This window comes from Ascaphus truei, chromosome 7 (assembly GCF_040206685.1).
Source record: "Ascaphus truei isolate aAscTru1 chromosome 7, aAscTru1.hap1, whole genome shotgun sequence".
Classification (NCBI taxonomy): Eukaryota; Metazoa; Chordata; class Amphibia; order Anura; family Ascaphidae; genus Ascaphus; species Ascaphus truei.
In genome coordinates, this window is record NC_134489.1 from 109,737,730 (window position 1) to 109,758,423 (window position 20,694).

General features: G+C 51.8%; 1 protein-coding gene across 1 annotated transcript in view; it reads right to left on the reverse strand.

The window, feature by feature from the left end:
* Positions 1 to 20,694, reverse strand: part of MYLK (myosin light chain kinase) — a 375,829-nt gene that overhangs the window by 325,750 nt on the left and 29,385 nt on the right. Inside the window, exon 2 of the mRNA XM_075609890.1 lies at positions 4,874 to 4,982. The gene's annotated coding sequence lies outside the window, so the exon portion shown is untranslated. The remainder of the gene's footprint in view (positions 1 to 4,873; positions 4,983 to 20,694) is intronic.

Consider the following 20,694-nt stretch of genomic DNA (forward strand, 5'->3'; position numbering starts at 1 on the left):
GAGACAGCGCGCCGTGATGATGCATCGTCTAGAAACCCACGGCTCAACCTGAAAGACAAGTCATTTCTCCTGATGCCAAACCTCAAATACGGTTCATTTGGGTCTCTGGCTGTATTTATGGAAAAGAAGTTGAAATGTACTGGAGCCGGAGAAATAAAATGATTTTACCCCGGATTATTCACCCCGGGTTATTCAGGGGCAAGCATTGTATGAGACTTGGGTTTCAATGATAAATATTTAACATGGCTTGGACTCAATGGACATGTGTCTTTTTCAACTTTATTTTTATATATACATTATATAATATTATCATCATCAGCCCTGGTCTCCCCACTGCTGGATGAAGCCTCCCCAATTATCCACCTGGTACTGCGATTACAGCCTCTTCACTACATTGCTCCCACATACATTCCCTCATCCCATCCTCCCCAGCCCATGTCTCCCAACTGCTGGATGAAGCCCCCCCAACGATCCCCCAAGTACTGCGGTTACAGCCTCTTCACCACGTCGCTCCCACACACTGTCTCATTTCATCCTCCCATCTTACTTTCGGTTGTCATCTTGGTCTTTTAATCCCTCTTGGAATCCAGTCGAGTACCAACTCTGGCCAACAAGGGTCATGGCTTCTTGCGACATGTCGACCCGCCGCCATTTTTATTTCTTCCCCCTTGTGATGATTGTATTTGCTTGGGAAAGACAGAATCCCGTTGGGGCAGCACTAATGTACACCCCAAGTAGTGTAAAAAACTTATTACATTCATTCTAAAAAATATACATGTCTGTCTATATGTTTTACGACGAGAACAATAAAATAAATTAAAAATAAAGAGAGGCGTGCGTTTTATTTGGGAACTCCAAATAACCTTCTATATCCCTTTATTATAATATATATTGGGGATGGGGTAAGTCAATACAAGTGAATTTAGTGTCCCCTTTTATGCAATCTTCTGTATATTGCTATATATAGCCAAAATCCTGTTTCAGAGGTTCTCCCCAACAATCCTCTTTATAAAAGGCTGGGCCTATCTCTTCTACTCCTACATTTCATTTTACACCAAACCGGCTTATTTACAATGGAAAGTGACAGCCATGGGATCAAATATATGCCCCATTAGATAAGAACAATTTCTATGCACCCATGTAAGGCTAAGTACCTATTTTCTTACCTTAACGAATAGAGAAAGAAGTTCTAGAACAAGGGGTCATTCTCTGAAGCGGGATGGAGGCAGACGATGGGAGAAATATGAGGAAGTTCTTCACGGATCATGTGTTAGATTCATAGAACTGCCTCTTAACAGACGCGGTAAAGGCGAATACAGTCATTTGGGGCAAAACTATCCCAAGTACAAAAGCAACCCAAAGATCAACTAAGATCGGGGGTTTTACAGCAAATTGGAAACTGGGTGGATTGGGCGAGTCAAGTGCTTCTAATCTGCAGTCACACTCTGTTTCTATGAATACTCTAGACATTACACTTGGTAAATATATTATATCTTCTTCATTCGGAAAGGGCCTGAATCAGCTCTTGTGAATCTAGTTTGGTCCCATGATGGGTTGTCCATCAAACTGACACCAGAATGGAACACGCACAAAGCACATTTTTTTTATATCCCTATGACTAAAGAAGAGAACAGACAGGAGACGAAAATCCTCTACAGAACTACTGACAGAAACACTCTTCTGCTCGCGGCCAATGCTCATCCTCCTGCACCGAAAAAAAAGGTCTAATTTTCACGAATGATCTGTGTGGCGCGCAAACAGTGACCTCATCATCTGAGAGACACAACTCATGCAAATGGTCCAGAAATGTCTAGAAAAAGGAAATACAAATCCTGAAATAATACCATGTATTGAAAGAGCCAGGAATTGGAACGTGACTCGTTTATATTCAGCCAATGAACTGACTCAAAACATGATTTGGATAACCGGTTTATTGTCATTAACAAATTCACCACGGTCTCTACACACATTAAAAAGACACCACTGCCCTATTCTACTATCTGATCCTCTTAAAAAAAAAAGGAATTCGATTGTAAGCTCCTCGGGGCAGGGACTCCTCTTCCTTAATGTTATGTTTGTCTGAAGCACTTATTCCCATGATCTGTTATTTATATTATCTGTTATTTATTCGATTACTACGTGTATTACTACTGTGAAGCGCTATGTACATTAATGGCGCTATATAAATAAAGACATACAATACAATACAATGTAACTTAAGAGACATATTGGTCCCTTCGGATCCACTGAACAAATATATAACACAAAAAGACCCATTTCTTAACCCTGAAAGCTGGTGTGTGTACATGCCATGGATGTAACGGCCTTATTACTGGCCCCTCCTTTTACACAGCACATAATAGAACATGTACACATTAAACACAGACTTAAATGTACTTCAATGTCAGTCTGTTTTATTACATGCCCATGTGGCTAATTCTATGTGGGCAAGAGGGCCAGAGAGCTTAGGGACAGGATTACTTTACATAGGTCCAGCATTAGAATCACCATACATTTGTATATTTATACAAATGTTTTACCAGGAAGTAATACATTGAGAGTTATCTCTTGTTTTCAAGTATATCCTGGGCACAGAGTTAAATGATGGCAGTTTGGAGCAACCTGATGCCATCGAGGGTGGACACCCCCCAAAGTATATGTGTCATGCCTTTTGACCAGGTCACGTCTTACCTCAAGGTAGAAACTCATCTCCCCTCTAATTGGGAAGAGAAGTTTATTGGATTTTTAATCTTGACACAGTGACTCCCAAAGGACTCAACGTTCATTTGTCATCTAATTACTTTCTAGACTGCCGTTAAACTAGAGCTTTACAAATCGAATTCAGTATATTTATCTTACCATGGGTAGTATATTCGGCTATTTGCAATGTTCACCGCTAACTTTATGCCATCCAGTCCTTTGTACTGCATTGACTACGTACTTACCTTCTCTTCGACTGTATGTTGCTTTTCTTTGCTTTCCTTCGATTCTCTCTTTTATTCCCCCAAGCCCTGGCAATTTACTTCCCTTCTGTTGTCAAATTACTCCACTTCTGTCCTATTGTTTACCTTGATCAGCAGCCATCCAATTATCTATTATTATCAGCAGACAGAGTTACTGCTTGTTCAAGGAAGATCACTTCAACAGCAGAAATACACTGTGACAATCTGAATATTCCCTAATGTGACTGACATAAACCCTTAGGGGCTAAATCCTCCAGTATAGTCCATGGGAAATTTCAGAAGAACGTGGCCCAATCGGCCGCTTCACTGCCAGATGGGACCACCTGTATCCTCCATTAACCACAATGATTTATTTATTTTCCTTGTAATATTGGCAAGTGGGCATGGTAAAAAGTGTCTCCCTCAAAAATAGTCGTTTTCAGTTTATATTTTATTGGCCGAGAAGGGAAAACGTGTTCCGTTTGTGGCTGGACGTCTCCAAGAAATGACTCAACCCATTGAAAAATGTCAGAGAGTAATCCGTACGATCATAAACATCACGGATTTTGCACCGCAGGAAATTTCATCGGGATTCCTCTAACATTAAAAAGGGCTATTTCTGCAAACGTGTGTGTGTGTGCATCTAAACATCGTTATTAATTTGGTGTATTGAGTGTTTCTGTCTCTTGCTCATATTTCGATGTTACTGTGAAACAGTGAATGCATCAAGCAGGACGTTTTCATGACGGCCGAATCCCAAGTCAGGCGCGTCACGCCATTCTAACGCAAGACGAAGCACCGCGGGAATCATTTCATTACAATTTGCAGTAACGTAAGAAACTCGGCGAAATGATTATTTAAATGCATCAGAAACCCATGACATCTGTGTACTGAAAATAAACATCACCATGTAAAAGACGGTTAATAACGCCACGTGTAAAAGCCGACACGTTATTTAACCCCTGCCTTTCTCGCTATTTCAGATGCCCTTGTGCAACTTGTTGTGCAGATGTGGCTGATACAGAAGTATTTGTAATCACATCTCATCGCCAGCTGCAGCAACAGCCATGAAAATGCACAAAGCAACCCAAGGTCCTTATCAGGTAGAGATTCATCGCAGTGGATGCTGCACATTCGCTGGTCTCTAGAGGAACATCACACCTTCCATGGGAACGCTGCATCGGTAACAGACACTGCATTGTTCATAGTTTTATCTTAAAATATATTACAAGATGTCACTGTTTTCTTTAGACGCTCCTTCTTTTAGGCATAGATTAAAGGAAGCAAATGTTGCACTAATGAAGAAACCTCAGAAAAACATTCCTTACTTTGAGTTTTTCTGTACAAATAACCCTTTTTTGAATGAGTGTGGATAAAACAAAATTAAAGCAGAGATATAGAAACAGAATTTGATGGCAGGTGAGCACCCCTTGGTCCACATAGGAGGGGGGGGGAGGGTTCTAAAGTGCATTATATGTCATGATTTATTAAGGATTAGCATTTCGGCTCCTACTGGACCCTTTGTTAAAATGACAATGATTGACAAAGGGTCCAGTGGCAAATGCAACATTGTCTGCTTGTTCCATGTGGACTTTTATTAAGAGTGAGACAGAGAGAGAGACAGAGAGAGAGACAGAGAGAGACAGAGAGAGAGACTGAGCAAGAACAGGTGACAGACACAGAGACAAAGCGAGAACAGGAGAGAGACACAGAGACAGAGCGAGAACAGGAGAGAGAGACAGACAGAGACTCACAGAGAGAGAGAGAGAGCAGACAGAGAATAGAGAAAGAAAGAGAGAGAGAGAGAGAGAGAGAGAGAGAGAGAGAGAGAGAGAGACATACTGTACACATAGTTACATCTGAAGAGAAACTTATTTGAAATGTTCAGCAATGAAACATCAGATCATGTCGCCAAACCACAGAAAACTCACCTTTCTCTTTGCTGTAGCAACAGGTGTTTGTGAAGCTGGCGGCGATGCACAGAGGCGGTGCTGATCCTACATATACCTTCACAACTTGGGCGTCTCAAATATTTGTAAACTGAAACGAAGGAGAGGAAAGCAACTCATTAAAGGTGTCTGCACGCACACACACACACACACACACACACACACACACACACACACATATACATGTAACCCCGGTCTCTTTTCAGCCCCAGAGACCCTCCCATGTAGCGCTCCGAGGCTCTGCGGCACACCCGGCTAGCGGGGGCCGCCATGACAGGTTGCGCGAGCGTGCGCGTTGGTCGCGCAGGCGCAGTAAGGGTAGCGCACGCGCTCCCAATGCTAAAGAGGTCCTGAGTGGACTACAATTCCCAGCAGCCTCTGGGGATTGCCCTTTCACCCACATCACGTGCAGCCAGCCAGCAAATAGGGTTTTGCAGCTTCTCCTGTGGAGGAAGGCTACAATGTTGCGGGGACCACGTTTGGCAGTTGAAGCTGGGAGCAGGAAGGGGGAGGCAGGGTGTAGGGAGCAAGTGGCTCCTACACCAGGTAAGGTAGTTCCCCAGATCCCAGGCAGGCCCCAATCCCCCCCAGGGTAGTGGGTAGGTACTGAGGGACAGCCCCAAGTTAGGGACCCTGCCCTTAGGTGTGAGTGTGCAGTCTTGTCAGTGTCACGGCTGGTAGTGCTGTGAGCGCTGACAAGTAGGCACAGCGTGTGTGTGCAGTGTAGCTGCAGGTATCCGTGTGAGTGCAGTGGGTTGCTGCCGGTATCCGTGTGAGTGCAGTGGGTTGCTGCAGGTATCAGTGTGAGTGCAGTGTGTTGCTGCAGGTACGGTGTGAGTGCAGTGTGTTTGCTGCAGAGGTTAGGGAGAAGTAGTCAGAGGGGACCCGGGTGGTGAAGAGAGGTAGTGTGGGTGCAGGGGGTCAGTGACCCATCTGCATAGGACAGGCTACCCCGTAGGCCCCTAGGAGTGTTCCCTGAAGACACCAAAGGTTGCTGTGCTGCAGGGACGGCCTATAGTGAGAGCGAGCATCCCCCCTTACTGTGTGGACAGCTAGGGACAAGCGTGCGGAGCAGCTGCTGGCGAGTCGTCGGGGACCAGACGGCTGGACATTGACACCCAGGGGGCAGACCGCTGATTCATCTGACCCTTTGCGAAGAGGTACCGGTCACCGCCGTGACCGGCAGGTACTATATCATCAAGTGCACCAACACCGGTCATCAGGCGCTGATCCCGCCTTAGGCTAAACTCTTTGTAGGAACACTGAGCAAGTGGTTACAAGACTGAGCCTATACCCATAGTACTATACATGGACACGGTGTGTGGGGCACGTGGTGAGGGGACGGACACGTTACTCCTGATGAGAGTGGCTGGGCCACTAAGGTTACCTGTTGCATTATAGAGTGATAAGGTTACTCTGCATTATCGTTAATACAGTAAAGTTGGTTGCATTACATGTGTGTGTATGTATTTCTTGCCCAGGGGAATCTCACATCACGGGGATCCTGGGTAAGTGGAGGCGCTGCGCTAAGTAAGTGTATGAGTGTTACCCCAGGCTCCCAGCTAGCGGAGGCTCATATCTCCTGGAGCCGCAGGTGTTATACAGACCAGTAGTTCCTTTGGGGAGCGTCAGAAAAAGGGCTACATTTGGAGGCGCTGCTGAGATATCAGACCTGGGGTGCCCGGTAATTTTTTTTCTAAATTGTGCTATTTTTGTTCCGCCATGTCTGTTACGCCCTCAAGGCGGGAGAGCCCATGTGCTGATTGCCCGCCCGCGCGGGAAAATGTTGCAGAATCCCGTCCGGTACTGGCGGGAAAATCAGAGCCCCGCCCCCACACTGTGAGTGACGCAGGGCAGAGCCAGGACCATTACTTCATAGAATGTGCCCCATTTCCGCTTTACTCCAAGTGGAGAGTGTATGAAGAACTGCAGTCAGCGGATTCTGTCCTTCATAATAGAACCAATAGGACCGTAAGATGCAGTCAAGCACACCCTCAAGTGTATGGAGCCTGGCTATCAGAGACTAGGAAGCTACCCTTTCTTTTGTGTCCGTGTATACGAAATCTATTGAGACTGCCTGCTAGCATGATCTATGATCCCAACCTGCTGCTACTAGACTACAAGGAGGTGTTCATAGAAGGGATAAGGTGTATGCACAACACTTGTGTTACTTGTGACTTCCCAGGTGGTGAATTGGCGTGGGTACCCGAGTGTACCTACTGCGGAGTACAGTTTCCAGAGCCAGTGTTGCTGGAGACTCCGGAACCCGCCAAGGAAGAAGGGGTCGAGTTCAAGCCTGGATCAGTCAATGCAGGTAATCCAGCTACCTACCTTACAGAAGTTGCGGAGGGCACGGGTACTCTAACTGTGGTTCCCGAGTCGGTTCTGGAGCCGGAACCCGAAGAGACAGATGCGATTGGCCTGCACTGCTGCCTGAGCGAATGTGATTGTCCTGTCGGTGAGTTGGCCCGAGGGCCCGAGTGTCCTGACTGTGAAGCGCAGTCCCTGAAGCTCTGACTGCCGCAGCCTACAGAACTGTCAGAGGAGGAGGACACTGACGCAGAGACGGATTATTCTTCCTCCGAGAATGAGATAGACTGCCAGGGGTTACACCCTAATGTGTATGTGTCCTGGCAAGCGCCAGGAATAGATGTCCTTGCGCTAATGTGCCCCTGCTTGCGTGAAGCCTATGAAAAGGGAGTCGACATGTCCCAAGTACCGCTAGACTTCAAGACAACCGAGGTGGACGGGGAAACGTGTATACAGTGTTTTAGCCCCACCTGTGACTGTTCTAGAGGCGCACTGGTGTGGGAGCCCGAATGTGACTGCTGCGGTGCATGTTTCTTGAAGCCTATTATACCCCAACCTGCGGAGAAAGAGATGCCTGATGTCTCCACCCTGCCGGCCCAAGCCGCTGCCAGTCCACCTTCCTCAGCTGTGGAGGTTGTGGAGGGCCCGTGTGTCCAAAGGGATATTCTAGACTCAGGTCCCGAGCCGGAGCCGCCGAAGGCGGAGTCACAGGTGTTGGAACCCCAGATGTCGTTCCAGACACGGTTCCCGAGCAGGAACCACAGAGCCCAGAACCGCAGATTCTGGAATTACAGGGTAAGGCGTCTATACCCCCATCCTCTCTTGGTGATTCCAGCGATCAACAACTCGTGGTGATGCGCCTGCCGGCGGACCACTCATGCCAAGGGTTCCTGGTGCTCCCGGAGCAGGGCGGCGAGGGCGCCGCCATCTTGTATTTGTTCGCGCATGCGCAGTCATGCTCTCGGTGCGGTGGCCAGCAGGGAAGTTCGCGCATGCGCAGGAGACGCGCGCGAACGAGGGCCAATCAGGAGAGGGCTCACAGAAGGGACTACATCTCCCATGAGCCTCAGGAGCGCCCCACGTGACCCCAGGGAGCCAATAGGGCTGCAGCATCTCCCTGCAGAGGAGATTAGTTACATTTCGCGGGGTTTTGGAGCATGTCAGTCGGCGTCAGGAGCAGCTAGGGGAAGGAGGTAGGGTACAGGAGTCAGTGACTCCCTGTACTAGGCCAGCAGCCCCCCTAGGCCCCAGACAGCCCTGAGCCACTGTGTAGCTTGTTGTGCTATAGGGACAGGCCCTAGATAGGGACACTGCCCCAATAGCTATTTGCATAGTCAGGGACACAGCGCTGAAGCCGTGCAGCCCTGCGAGGTGGGTTCTGGGCTCAGAACGCCACCAAAGACACTGAGACTAAGGTGATATTATCCACGCCGGAATTCACCCAACGCGGTGCGGAGGACGACGTCGGATCGGGCGAAATCCCTGTCATAGTCTGCAGAACCCGAGGTGGGAGCCCCGGGCAGGTATCATATCTTCAAGTGCACCAACACTGTACAGCAACGCAAGAAGCACGCCTAAGGGTGGGGGTATCACTTGGGGACACTTACGTGGAGAGGGGCCAAGGGTCTTGTATAGTGCGATTGGACACGGTGTGGGGATACACGGTGGTGGGAGCGGGGTGTATGTTATACCTTACCCAAAATGCAACGTTGAATGTTATGTATAGTAGAATATAAGTTATGCGCATATATGCAGTAAAGCCTGTCCTGTTTTACAACTGTGTGGTTACCGTGATTGTTTCCTGTGAGGGCGTCCTCCCACTCCGTTGGGATCCCTCCCAGGTGGAGGCGTTGCACCACGAGATTGTGTTATATGTATGTACCCCAGGCTCCCCGAGCGGAGGCTTAGGCTCCTGAGAGCCACACAGGTTACACAGCAGGTAAAAAAGAAAAAACACAAAAGCGCACCAAGATTGAGATATGATATGTATTGACAACAAATAAAGATAATAATATGCACTTACATATATAAAAACTTTAATGGTCCAGATCACGATCGTCACTTCTATTGGTAGGGCAACAAATGGGATGAAGATGGGGGTAATCTCAGTCTTCAGGAACAAGCCCCGCGCGCTGGGGCTGTATTCAGAGGCTGCGCTGCGTCTCTGCTTCACACGCTTGTCGGCGTGATGATCTGCGTAGTGCGCATGCGCGGCAAATGAGGCCCCCTATAGTAGTCCCGGAAGTGCCCGCCCGTTTTCCGTTTCGATCGAAAATGGCAATAAAAACACTTGTGTGAAGACTGGCTGTATGTGATAAACAGACCAGCGACACCCTTCGCAGGTAGTAGCGTCTGTATTCACAGGGAATACCCGTTACATATATATACATATATACATATATCTCCAGGGTCCCTCCAACTTCCGGTTCTCTTCCCCCTTACGTCCAGCTTTGCGGGGGCGCGGCGGGGGCGAGCACGTTGCCGGGGGCTCCAGGTGGCAGCTGCGGCAGGATGCCGCCATGTTTAATGTGTCCGCGCATGCGCGGAGGATTGCGCATGCGCAGAGGCGATCCGGCGGCCATGTTGTGGTTGGCACGAGGTTCACGTATGCGCAGGAGGTGGTCGCAGTTGCGGCGGACATTTCACTTTGCACAGGCGCAGTGGCGGCCATTATAGCTTCGCACATGCGCAGTAGATATCGCGCACGCGGCCCCCATAGCAAGGAGCTCTCCAAGTGACTACAGAACAACTCCCAGCAGCCCCAGGGGCTGGAGCACAGGCGAATCATTACAGTCAATAGGGCTCTGGGATTCCCTGCAGCAGGGAATAGATACATTGTTGTGTGCTGAGTCAGTGCGAGCTGGGAGTGAGACAGGGGAGGTTGTGTGTGCAGGGGTCAGGGAACCAGTGCACTAGGCCCGTAATCCCCTAGGCCCCAGCTAGGCCCTGAGTCATTGAAAGGTGGTGGCTGCTGCAGGGACAGGCCCTAGATAGGGAACGGATCCCCTTAGCAGTCAGGTGTATTCCAGTAGACCAGTCTTCATGGTGGGATCGTCCGGCGGGACATCACCCCACGTGGAGGCGGATTCATCGCGGGATCAGCGGATCCTTTGTGAAGACTCATCATACCGGGTGTGGACGCACCCGGCATTTATAATCCTACAAGTGCACCAACTATAACATCTTCATCTTAGTGGGCCGTGCGGTCATACACGTGGGGTATTGTGGGATTGGGACCCTCATGGACACTGTGGTGGGTGGGTTACAGCCCTGCGAGGTGTGTGGGTGGGTTACAGCCCTGCGAGGTGTGTGTGTGGGTTACAGCCCTGCGAGGTGTGTGGGTGGGTTACAGCCCTGCGAGGTGTGTGGGTGGGTTACAGCCCTGCGAGGTGTGTGGGTGGGTTACAGCCCAGCGAGGTGTGTGGGTGGGTTACAGCCCTGCGAGGTGTGTGGGTGGGTTACAGCCCTAAGAGGTGTGTGGGTGGGTTACAGCCCTAAGAGGTGTGTGGGTGGGTTACAGCCCTAAGAGGTGTGTGGGTGGGTTACAGCCCTGCGAGGTGTGTGGGTGGGTTACAACCCTGCGAGGTGTGTGGGTGGGTTACAGCCCTGCGAGGTGTGTGGGTGGGTTACAGCCCTGCGAGGTGTGTGGGTGGGTTACAGCCCTAAGAGGTGTGTGGGTGGGTTACAGCCCTAAGAGGTGTGTGGGTGGGTTACAGCCCTGCGAGGTGTGTGGGTGGGTTACAGCCCTGCGAGGTGTGGGTGGGTTACAGCCCTGCGAGGTGTGTGGGTGGGTTACAGCCCTGCGAGGTGTGTGGGTGGGTTACAGCCCTGCGAGGTGTGTGGGTGGGTTACAGCCCTGCGAGGTGTGTGGGTGGGTTACAGCCCTGCGAGGTGTGTGGGTGGGTTACAGCCCTGCGAGGTGTGTGGGTGGGTTACAGCCCTGCGAGGTGTGTGGGTGGGTTACAGCCCTGCGAGGTGTGTGGGTGGGTTACAGCCCTGCGAGGTGTGTGAGTGGGTTACAGCCCTGCGAGGTGTGTGGGTGGGTTACAGCCCTGCGAGGTGTGTGGGTGGGTTACAGCCCTGCGAGGTGGGTGGGTGGGTTACAGCCCTGCGAGGTGTGTGGGTGGGTTACAGCCCTGCGAGGTGTGTGGGTGGGTTACAGCCCTGCGAGGTGTGTGGGTGGGTTACAGCCCTGCGAGGTGTGTGGGTGGGTTACAGCCCTGCGAGGTGTGTGGGTGGGTTACAGCCCTGCGAGGTGTGTGGGTGGGTTACAGCCCTGCGAGGTGTGTGGGTGGGTTACAGCCCTGCGAGGTGTGTGGGTGGGTTACAGCCCTGCGAGGTGTGTGGGTGTGTTACAGCCCTGCGAGGTGTGTGGGTGGGTTACAGCCCTACGAGGTGGGTGGGTTACAGCCCTGCGAGGTGGGTGGGTTACAGCCCTGCGAGGTGTGTGGGTGGGTTACAGCCCTGCGAGGTGTGTGGGTGGGTTATAGCCCTGCGAGGTGTGTGGGTGGGTTACAGCCCTGCGAGGTGTGTGGGTGGGTTACAGCCCTGCGAGGTGTGTGGGTGGGTTACAGTCCTGCGAGGTGTGTGGTTTACAGCCCTGCGAGGTGTGTGGGTGGGTTACAGCCCTGCGAGGTGTGTGGGTTACAGCCCTGCGAGGTGTGTGGGTTACAGCCCTGCGAGGTGTGTGGGTGGGTTACAGTTTTGCGAGGTGTGTGGGTGGGTTACACCCCTGCGAGGTGTGTGGGTGGGTTACACCCCTGCGAGGTGTGTGGGTGGGTTACACCCCTGCGAGGTGTGTGGGTGGGTTACACCCCTGCGAGGTGTGTGGGTGGGTTACAGCCCTGCGAGGTGGGTGGGTTACAGCCCTGCGAGGTGTGTGGGTTACAGTCCTGCGAGGTGTGTGGGTGGGTTACAGCCCTGCGAGGTGTGTGGGTTACAGCCCTGCGAGGTGTGTGGGTGGGTTACAGCCCTGCGAGGTGTGTGGGTGGGTTACAGCCCTGCGAGGTGTCTGGGTGGGTTACAGCCCTGCGAGGTGTGTGGGTGGGTTACAGCCCTGCGAGGTGTGTGGGTGGGTTACAGCCCTGCGAGGTGTGTGGGTGGGTTACAGCCCTGCGAGGTGTGTGGGTTACAGTCCTGCGAGGTGTGTGGGTGGGTTACAGCCCTGCGAGGTGTGTGGGTTACAGTCCTGCGAGGTGTGTGGGTGGGTTACAGCCCTGCGAGGTGTGTGGGTTACAGCCCTGCGAGGTGTGTGGGTGGCTTACAGCCCTGCGAGGTGTGTGGGTTACAGTCCTGCGAGGTGTGTGGGTGGGTTACAGCCCTGCGAGGTGTGTGGGTGGGTTACAGCCCTGCGAGGTGTGTGGGTGGGTTACAGCCCTGCGAGGTGTGTGGGTTACAGCCCTGCGAGGTGTGTGGGTGGCTTACAGCCCTACGAGGTGGGTGGGTTACAGCCCTGCGAGGTGGGTGGGTTACAGCCCTGCGAGGTGTGTGGGTTACAGTCCTGCGAGGTGTGTGGGTGGGTTACAGCCCTGCGAGGTGTGTGGGTTACAGTCCTGCGAGGTGTGTGGGTTACAGCTCTGCGAGGTGTGTGGGTGGGTTACAGCCCTACGAGGTGGGTGGGTTACAGCCCTGCGAGGTGGGTGGGTTACAGCCCTGCGAGGTGTGTGGGTTACAGTCCTGCGAGGTGTGTGGGTGGGTTACTGCCCTGCGAGGTGTGTGGGTTACAGTCCTGCGAGGTGTGTGGGTGGGTTACAGCCCTGCGAGGTGTGTGGGTGGGTTACAGCCCTGCGAGGTGTGTGGGTTACAGTCCTGCGAGGTGTGTGGGTGGGTTACAGCCCTGCGAGGTGTGTGGGTTACAGCCCTGCGAGGGGTGTGGGTGGGTTACAGCCCTGCGAGGGGTGTGGGTGGGTTACAGCCCTGCGAGGTGTGTGGGTGGGTTACAGCCCTGCGAGGTGTGTGGGCGGGTTACAGCCCTGCGAGGTGTGTGGGTGGGTTACAGCCCTGCGAGGTGTGTGGGTTACAGCCCTGCGAGGTGTGTGGGTGGGTTACAGCCCTGCGAGGTGGGTGGGTTACAGCCCTGCGAGGTGTGTGGGATACAGCCCTGCGAGGGGTGTGGGTGGGTTACAGCCCTGCGAGGTGTGTGGGTGGGTTACAGCCCTGCGAGGTGTGTGGGCGGGTTACAGCCCTGCGAGGTGTGTGGGTGGGTTACAGCCCTGCGAGGTGTGTGGGTTACAGCCCTGCGAGGTGTGTGGGTGGGTTACAGCCCTGCGAGGTGTGTGGGTTACAGCCCTGCGAGGTGTGTGGGTGGGTTACAGCCCTGCGAGGTGTGTGGGTTACAGTCCTGCGAGGTGTGTGGGTTACAGTCCTGCGAGGTGTGTGGGTGGGTTACAGCCCTGCGAGGTGTGTGGGTTACAGTCCTGCGAGGTGTGTGGGTGGGTTACAGCCCTGCGAGGTGTGTGGGTTACAGCCCTGCGAGGTGTGTGGGTGGGTTACAGCCCTGCGAGGTGTGTGGGTTACAGCCCCGTGAGGTGTGTGGGTGGGTTACAGCCCTGCGAGGTGTGTGGGTGTGTTACAGCCCTGCGAGGTGTGTGGGTGGGTTACAGCCCTGCGAGGTGTGTGGGTGGGTTACAGCCCTGCGAGGTGTGTGGGTTACAGCCCTGCGAGGTGTGTGGGTGGGTTACAGCCCTGCGAGGTGTGTGGGTTACAGCCCTGCGAGGTGTGTGGGTGGGTTACAGCCCTGCGAGGTGTGGGTTACAGCCCTGCGAGGTGTGTGGGTGGGTTACAGTCCTGCGAGGTGTGTGGGTGGGTTACAGCCCTGCGAGGTGTGTGGGTTACAGCCCTGCGAGGTGTGTGGGTGGGTTACAGCCCTGCGAGGTGTGTGGGTTACAGCCCTGCGATGTGTGTGGGTGGGTTACAGCCCTGCGAGGTGTGTGGGTTACAGCCCTGCGAGGTGTGTGGGTGGGTTACAGTCCTGCGAGGTGTGTGGGTGGGTTACAGCCCTGCGAGGTGTGTGGGTGGGTTACAGTCCTGCGAGGTGTGTGGTCACTGTAATAGTGTCCTGTGAGCGGCTGCTCCCTCTCTGCTGGGATCTCTCACTGGTGGAGGCGCGGCACCATATAGTAGTATGTGGTAAGAGTAATTCACCCCAGGCTCCCAGCGGCGGAGGCTTAAGCCTCGTCCAGGGTGGGTAGAGGCGCGCTGGCGCTCCAGCGCTGCGCCCTGCTCGGCCGTGCTTTTCCTGGCCGGCAAGGTGCGTGCGCGTGTAGGGGCGCGGCCTCTACATCACGGAGCTGGTTCGCCCTCATTGGGCGAACCGCTCACGTGACGCGCTGCATCGCGCCACCTCCGATCACCAGGCAGACTGGATCCCTCCGCTCGCGCTGTGAGCGCACCATAATTGGACGAGCCTTCACGGAGCAGCAGACAGCTGGCGGTGATAATATATTCACATATGCTGTTTTTATAGCTCACTCTTGTACGCTATGGAGTGTGCGCTTTCCGTCCTTCTCTCTTTTTAGGGCGTGGGTACCGGATGGGGTGCATCCTGAAACGCAGCATGGAGTCCTCTCCTCCTGTTTCACCTTTATAATTCCTGTGATTGGACATTCATTTTGGAGAGGGGTTTTTGTATATGTTCTATGTGATGTTTGTTTTGTGTTATTTGTACACAATATTAGTATTATTTATGCACTCTATTAATATTGCACATATTAATATTCACGTTTCCTTCTTTGGATATAAATCATATACAGCTCAACCACGTTATAGCGCGATGCAAGCGCGGCTCCCAATTTTCATATTTAGCAATACTTTACAACACGATTATTGGTGTCTTAAATACTTTATTGTACAATGCATACAATTGTGCATTATTTCCAACGCGACCCGCTTATAGTGCGAGGTGATTCTTTGAACCCCAAGCGCAGCGTTATAAGGGGGTTGAGCTGTATTATCCATTGTCATTTAATATTTACTCACAATTGCATTTAATATCTCCACGTTAGAATTTCCCATACACCTATATTGGTGCTGCTTTTTTCCTTGTATATATATATATATATATCACATACTACGCACACATCCAGTTTTCTGTTTCAGAAAGATAGTTACAAACAAATTTTAGTGTTCCAAAAATATAAACAGCAGCCTGCATTTTCTATGTTGTGATATTTGTTACGCCATGGTTTGGCTTTGTGCTTAAATTACTAAGCAATTAAATATATAAATAAAAGTTAGAGAGGAGACATGGAAAGGGGCAGAGAAGGTGTTACATGCCGAGTGCTTTTCATTTCAGTGCAATTCCATTGGTCACTCTACAGAACGACGCCTTTTAAACAATCAATGACACGCGAGTACAAATCTGTGCGTTCCTTATACATTGTTACATTATTACCCTGAGGGGGCGCAATAACAACCTCAATCTGCCCACATATAGGATAAATATTTACTAATGACAAGGAGCCAGACCCGACACCAGAATACAGAACAGAACTTTCTTCATGTGGCGCCCAATCTCTGCCGATCACAGAACGTCAAAATATTTCAGCGCGATCTTTGTTGTGTCAAATTGTGACTCTGCAGTGTGCGTATACTGGCAGTGCTGCAGTGTGTGTGTGCTGGCAGTGCTGCAGTGTGTGTATACTGGCAGTGCTGCAGTGTGCGTGTACTGGCAGTGCTGCAGTGTGCGTGTACTGGCAGTGCTGCAGTGTGTGTGTGCTGGCAGTGCTCCAGTGTGTGTGTTCTGGCAGTGCTCCAGTGTGTGTGTTCTGGCAGCGCTGCAGTGTGCGTGTGCTGGCAGCGCTGCAGTGTGCGTGTGCTGGCAGCGCTGCAGTCTGCGTGTATTGGCAGCGCTGCAGTGTGTGTGTGTTGGCAGCGCTGCAGTGTGTGTATACTGGCAGGGCTGCGGTGTGCGTGTACTGGCAGCGCTGCAGTGTGCGTGTACTGGCAGCGCTGCAGTGTGCGTGTGCTGGCAGCGCTGCAGTGTGCGTGTAATGGCAGCGCTCCAGTGTGCGAGTGTTGGCAGGGCTGCGGTGTGCGTGTGCTGGCAGCGCTGCAGTGTGCTGGCAGCGCTGCAGTGTGCTGGCAGCGCTGCAGTGTGCTGGCAGCGCTGCAGTGTGCGTGTGCTGGCAGCGCTGCAGTGTGCGTGTGCTGGCAGCGCTGCAGTGTGCGTGTGCTGGCAGCGCTGCAGTGTGCGTGTGCTGGCAGCGCTGCAGTGTGCGTGTGCTGGCAGCGCTGCAGTGTGCGTGTGCTGGCAATGTTTGCATTGTGCAGATTGTACAACCATGAATATATTGTCACACGGATATCACACGGATATCACACGGATATCACACGGATAACAATGTAAAGAGAATACAAATCTGAAATGTACCTCTCTGCGCGTTGGCAGAGAGATTCTGCGCGGTGGCAGAGAGATTCTGCGCAGTGGCAGAGAGATTCTGCGCCGTGGCAGAGAGATTCTGCGCAGTGGCAGAGATTCTGCGCGGTGGCAGAGAGATTCTGCGCCCTGGCAGAGAGATTCTGCGCCCTGGCAGAGAGATTCTGCGCGGTGGCAGAGATTCTGCGCGGTGGCAGAGAGATTCTGCGCCCTGGCAGAGAGATTCTGCGCGGTGGCAGAGATTCTGCGCGGTGGCAGAGAGATTCTGCGCGGTGGCAGAGATTCTGCGCGGTGGCAGAGAGATTCTGCGCGGTGGCAGAGAGATTCTGCGCGGTGGCAGAGAGATTCTGCGCGGTGGCAGAGAGATTCTGCGCGGTGGCAGAGAGATTCTGCGCGGTGGCAGAGAGATTCTGCGCGGTGGCAGAGAGATTCTGCGCGGTGGCAGAGAAATTCAGAGTTTCAACAGCTTCCAAAACAAAATAAAAAGATATTTCTGAGCTGAAAAGTGCACATTCCCTTCACTGCCCTGTGGCTGTTATGTGTCTCCCAGACCTGCAATGCCCTAAGCAGCCTTACTAAAAAGACACATCCGACAAGGGCAGTCCTCATTTAACACCAGACTCTGATATCACAGGGCCCGTTACACTCCAGCAGTGTCTCATTGGGTCGGGGGTGGCGGAGTTTCACCTATTATGGGACTAAAGGTGTAAAGATTCCAGACAAAGTGTTCATTCTAACCCAGTACCAGAGCATCAGCAGGCCCTGGGGAAACGCATGTGTTTCTCTGCCATATATACCCGGAGTGTTAATAGTACCTTTTGTTCTGTCCTACGGTTACACAATGGTACCCACACACTGGAATTTGCACAATGCGCCGCACACCGCGCTCACCGGCTGCTGCCATCTGGCTACGATACAGGTAAAAAGAAGGATGGGCGGGTTGTTACCGATAATTGCTATTAGGTGGCGTAGTAGGTAGTTAGCTACCGGAGTTCATAAAAAGAACCCCAACACACGGCAAGGCCTTCAGGGCTCACTTAGTGCGTTAATTAACCCCTTTGCTGCCAAATACCTGCAACAGTTTGCTTGACATGTTACAGTGCATTGCTCGCCCCCGTGGCAGTGAAAGGGTTAAAGAATCCCTTACATGCCTCTCCCCTACACACACACACACACACAGAAGATATACATACAGTGTACACATAGAAAAGCTTCCGGCATTGTCTGTGGGGCATTCAGCTCTCCGCAAGGCCTCCATCTGAATACTGTCTCCCTGGTAACAGGGCGCTGATACTTTACATCTCATTAGGGCATCTTTACACTGATAAAACCTCTGCTAATCCTAAGGTGATCCCGCTGTGCGACGACGCGGCCTTCCCGTGCTCAGTGACACATTGTACAGGATTACTGCGATGTTAAGTCACTATATACGTATAGCTGTTATAGGCCAATGTATGTGTAATAACAATGCACCAACAGTATATAGCTATATACACATTGTTACATATTGTTACACATCACTGGCTCTGATGAAGGTCCCATACACATAGAGGACTGAAATGCTGCTTTCACATTTGGACATTAATACTCAAATATGCAACCTAATACCCAGTGTGCTGTGCCCCCCCAGGCGTGCTGTGTCCCCCCAGGCGTGCTGTGCCCCCCCAGGCGTGCTGTGTCCCCCCAGGCGTGCTGTGCCCCCCCAGGCGTGCTGTGCCCCCCCAGGCGTGCTGTGCCCCCCCCAGGCATGCTGTGTCCCCCCAGGCGTGCTGTGTCCCCCCAGGCGTGCTGTGCCCCCCCCAGGCATGCTGTGTCCCCCCAGGCGTGCTGTGTCCCCCCAGACGTGCTGTGCCCCCCCAGGCGTGCTGTGCCCCCCCAGGCGTGCTGTGTCCCCCCAGGACGACCGCCGGTGATACGCGCACACGCCGTTTAGTCACTGTTGTGGTAGTGGGATTCCTACTCTGTGTTTACATCCCACATTACCATATATTTATTTGTAATAGGGTACAATATATTGCCGTGAGAAACCCTAGTGGAACTAGGACCCCCGCTCCCCCCGTGTGCTCCTACCTGTGCAGAAGGTGCGGTGGCCACGAAGCGCGCCCACCCAAACTGTGATTCCAGAAGCTGGGCACGAACTTGTGGTGGGGGCTAACTTCCATGTTAGGGGGCTAACTTCCATGTTAGGGGGCTAATTTCCATGTTAGGACCCCCTGAGTGGGCTCCCGCCACCATAACCCCCCATAACGGATTTATTTTGTTACAGGACGAGGTTTAGGGGTATCTGTGCTGGTCCCACCCCCAGGGAACCCCTAAATAAGCAGCACACAAGACGGGGCAGAGACCTCGGGGAACAGGCTGCGTAAGGTGCTTTTAATTTTTATCTAAAAATGGAGTTAGCACTAATATTAATAAAAACCCTTTTAGAATGACATGCAGCTCTAATTTTGGGGTCTGAGATACAGGGAGATCTTCCCACTTGAAAAACTGCTGGTCATTAGATCACTAGTCATGTCTTTTTATACAGAGCCACTGACTTATGTGGCTGTATTGTATCCCTACGCTGAAGAACTTGCAATCTAATACAGGGAACAAAGCAGCTTGGGCCTGAACTGAAACCATGGGGTATATTCTCTAAGCTTCGAGATCACGGATTCGTGCGACCTGACCCGGAAACGCCATCGACTTCGCACAGATCAGAGATCTTACAGCAGGGGGCGCTCATCTCCAGTCCCCAAGCCCCCCCCAACAGGTCAGGTTTCCAGGATATTCCAACTTCAGCACACGTGGCTCAATCAGTGGCTCCTCTAATCAGTGGCTCAGTCTTCCACTGATTGAGCCACCTGTGCTCAAGCAGCGATATCCTTAAAACCTGACCTGTTGGGGGGGGCTTGAGGACTGGAGTGGGGACCCCCCTAATTTAGAGAATGTACCCCTACATCTCATCTCAATGTGACAATCCCTCACAGAGGATCCAAAGTGTAATCATCGTCCTTAAACACATGTCATTCCCCTAAAGTCGCCATCACTTCTCCTGTTAAAACATCCGAATAGTGTTTCCTCGGCCGAACTCCTGCAGGCAGATACTCGTGTCTATCTGTTTGGCTTCATAATTACTATAAAAACAAGGAATAAAACGAAAACCACAAATCTACCCCGAGAAATGGCAAAACAATCTCGTCACCAAAGGAATTAGGTAAAGATTGTAAAAACCCTTCAAAGCATTTATCACTGAAAAATGTAAATACATATTGTTATTGTATCCGCTCCATTTAACCTATTAAACATCCCGCTTCCTTGTTTCAGCGTAGGAGGGGCTGGCTCTTTTAGAGCCCAGCACTGGCACCTATGACATTAAAGGGTTACGAGGCTGCTTCTCCAAAAATATGAGACACAATGTTAAATGGTAAGACAGACAGATACACCTCTCACCGCTCCATGCTGTTTCCTCCTCTTCTTGGCCCCACCGCCAGACTCCTGACACCTCCTCCTGATTAGCTGATTTCCCCCCCCCACTCTCCCCCTCCCCAAGCTGGGCAGGTCACTGTATCCAGAGAGGTAATACCGGTATATAAATACACGTCCAGAGAAGTAATACCCATATACTGTATACACATACATGCCCAGAGAGGTAATACCGGTATATACATACACATACATGCCCAGAGAGGTAATACCCATATACACATAAACGCCCAAAGAGGTAATACCGGTATATACATACACGCCCAGAGAGGTAATACAGGTATACACATACACGCCCAGAGAGGTAATACCGGTATACACACACATGCACAGAGAGGTAATACCGGTATACGCATACACGCCCAGAGGGATAATACCGGTATACACATACACACCCAGAGAGGTAATACCGGTATACACATACACACCCAGAGAGGTAATACCGGTATACACATACACATACATGCCCAGAGAGGTAATACCCATATACACATAAACGCCCAGAGAGGTAATACCGGTATACACATACACGCCCAGAGAGGTAATACCGGTATACACATACACGCCCAGAGAGGTAATACCCATATACACATAAACGCCCAGAGAGGTAATACCGGTATATACATACACGCCCAGAGAGGTAATACCGGTA